The sequence below is a fragment of the Chenopodium album genome, chromosome 9, assembly GCF_948465745.1.
Source record: "Chenopodium album chromosome 9, dcCheAlbu1.1, whole genome shotgun sequence".
Lineage (NCBI taxonomy): Eukaryota > Viridiplantae > Streptophyta > Magnoliopsida > Caryophyllales > Amaranthaceae > Chenopodium > Chenopodium album.
Window position 1 is genome coordinate 22,721,830 of NC_137842.1, and position 3,358 is coordinate 22,725,187.

Below are 3,358 nucleotides of genomic sequence, written 5' to 3' on the forward strand. Positions count from 1 at the left end.
ATCACCCACGAGTATACCATTGTCATTTATAAACGTTGACCACTCATCTTCAATTGTCGTTTCAAAACCTTGACCCTCCTCCACATCACGAACCACAACCGTCCAATATTTAGTTGTATCTAGTCCACGATACACACACCCATAACCGTTTATGTCGCTAACGGTTGCTCGATATTTAGATGGAATAACCTAAAATTCAAAATATGAACATGATAAAATTTCCGCATTTTAATAATGCTACATAGAACGTAATTGAAATATTAATAATTACCAGACGATTTTTTTCTCCATCTTGAACTTGTTGAATTGGAAAACACGGTAAGACTCCATACAACTAATGTTACGTATCTATATGGTTAAAAAAACGCATCAAAATAAAATAATGCCAAAAAAAAAAACAAAAAAAAAAATTGGAAACAAGTACAATTACCTCGGAGGACATCATCTTCAAGGTTTTAAAGAGAATTTAATCCAAAAAATAAGCAAATGCAACATGTTGTTGTATTTGGAGTGGTGTTCCATTTTATAGTCACCTTTTAATATTATTTATATTATGTTCACTATTGCATCACATCAAATGTCATTTCATGTTTATTATTTTTACGATTTAAATATCAATTAATTTGATTTGTAATTTGACAAAATGATTGTTACAAATGACAATATGGATATATCACATTGACGATAATGAACATACCAACCAAGACAAATGAACCGAGACAGAAAGAGTACATTTCACATGGTGAAACGTAGACTTCGATTAGTGGAGCCTACTCCCTCCGTTTTTAAATACTTGCTCCATTTCTATTATTTGCACTATTCATTTGTCCTACTTTGACTAATGTTTGTGATTTATACATACGAAAAAATATAGTCTTGTTGATTATTAATTTTCAATTTTTAGAATGTATGCTTATTGATAATTAAAGATATTTGTGATCAAATATTAGTATCGGCATGCGTGTCCAAGAGAAATGGAGCAAGTATTTAAAAACGGAGGGAGTATTTCTGAATGCATATCGACCTTTACACAGTCAACCAGAAAGGACAAAGCTTTTGACTTTCTCACTTCAAGTTTGTGGGTTCAAGGTCAATTTACTTATAGCAACTAAGGATCTGTTCTCTTACGTTGAAATTCAGTTCTGCTCAGTTCAGTTAAGTTCAGTTTAGTTCAGTTCAGTTCAGTTCAGTTCAGTTCAGCTCAGTTCAGTTCAGTTCAGTTCAGCTCGGTTCAGTTCAGTTCAGTTCAGTTGAGTTCAGTTGAGTTCAGCTCAGTTCAGTTCAGTTCAGGCCCTAACCTTAAACTGAACAGGTCCTAACCTTAAACTAAACAGGCCAAAATGGTGGTAATAAATTATATCTAGTAACTCTATGTATCACAAAATAACAATTTGACCTGACTTAGCTGTATACAGAATTGAACATTTTTCAGTTCATATGAATACATGACTTTATAGTTCGTATTTTTCCAATTTTTGATTCTGTACTCTTGTACTACCATCTTCTAACCTATACATGCAAGTTAATTGTTCAAATTCTTTCAATTATACAATTAAACAAATGAGTTATACTCACCAAAATGGTCGCTAATACCGAAAATTGATGATGCCGGACCAAACCTACCGGAATCCGACGACAACCCACCATATTAACATACCGTACCGCGCCGCTAGTCGAAGAACTACGAACTCGTTGAAGAACATTTATGGAGAACTTTAGTTGGAAAGGGGAAAGTAAGGGGGAAAGAAAATTGAAAACGGGAAAATGGTTATAAAGGTATAGAGAACCGCGCCAATACGTATTTGTTTCGCATATGGGTCCCGCAAGAGTACGTTTATACGTCAATATACATATGTGGGCCCCGCTTTTCCTTGTGCTGGGAAAACAAACCTTAAGCTTTAGCCCATTTCTTCTTCGTTCATTCGCCATTTTTACTTCTAAAAAATGCTCATTAATTTTTTTTGCATCACCAGTAATTACTAATTAAAGAAACAAGAGCAAAAAATTTTATTACCATCTTCAAAAACTAACTTTGATTACCTTTTGGGTTAGCTTTAAATGTTGGGTTAGCTACGCAGCTTGTTTTTATTGTTATTCCATTGCTTTGGTTTATAATTTCTTTAATTGTTTTTATGGAACGTTTCATAATATAGGAAGGCCCGGGCTACTGTTCATCGGTGAATGGGGATGGAGAAGTGGGGCTTCTGTTCGTCGGGTAGGGGGGCCGCCTACTGTTTGCCGGGAAGTTAGGCTACTGTTCACTAGGGAGGAGTTTGGCTGTTGTTTGTCGGGCAGGGGTTGGATTTATTAGGAAGGAGACTTATTTTTTTTTTGGGTTGTTAAATATCGCCCTCAAATATCTAACTAACGTCCGCAAAATAAAATAAAATTACGTATTTATCCTTATAATAATGATTATAAAAAATAATTAATTTTACCTCAATTTCACACTTTTACTATACACAAATTTTTTTACCATTCTCTCTAGTCGTCAACAGCCACCAACGCTCATCGAACAACCACCCAAACCACCGTGAGTTTCAAAATCAAACAAATTTTTAAAATTTTGCAAAATCAATTTCGTTAGATCTTATGGACAACGACGAAATACAAGAAACACAACCTTAGATGCTTGTAGAAGGCTCGTCAAACCGTATGAAATCGGTACGTTGCGATAAATTTTTTAAAAAGATTCAAAACCCAGGAAACGCCTAGTTTTTTAGAATACCCTAGGCTGAAACGCCTAGTTTTTTAGAATACCCTAGGCTGAAACGCCTAGTTTTTTCGAATAGCCTAGGATGTTTCGAAAAAACTAGGCGTTTCAGCCTAGGGTATTCTAAAAAACTAGGCGTTTCACCTCAAACGCCCAGATTTTTCATACAACCACACGGTTGTTCACAAAAACTAGGCGTTTGAGCCTAGGACGTACGAAAAATCTAGGTGTTTGCCGCAAATTCAAAAAAAAAAATAAAAAAAAAAACATTTTCTCCGTCGGCGACCGACTTTCCTTTGTCCTTACTTGTCATTACGGCGGCTGTGTAGATCATAAAACCGGAGGTAAGGAGTTGGTGGTTAAAAGAGGAGGAGGTGGTGGTGGTGGTGGTGGGTATAGTAGTATGAAGAGGGGGTAAATTGAGGGGGTAATTTTTTTGATAAAAAAGGGTAAATTTGTAATTTTAGTTTATTTTGCGGGCGTTAGTTAGAGATTCGAGGGCGACATTTAGCTTTTCACTTTTTTTTTAAAAAAAAAAATTTATTTTGTTTTTTTTAATCAAAATATTAAAATTGGACTAATTAGAAGCTGACACGTGGCAAGTCACCTTCTAAAATAAGTTACCAATTATATAAACCGGTAAAA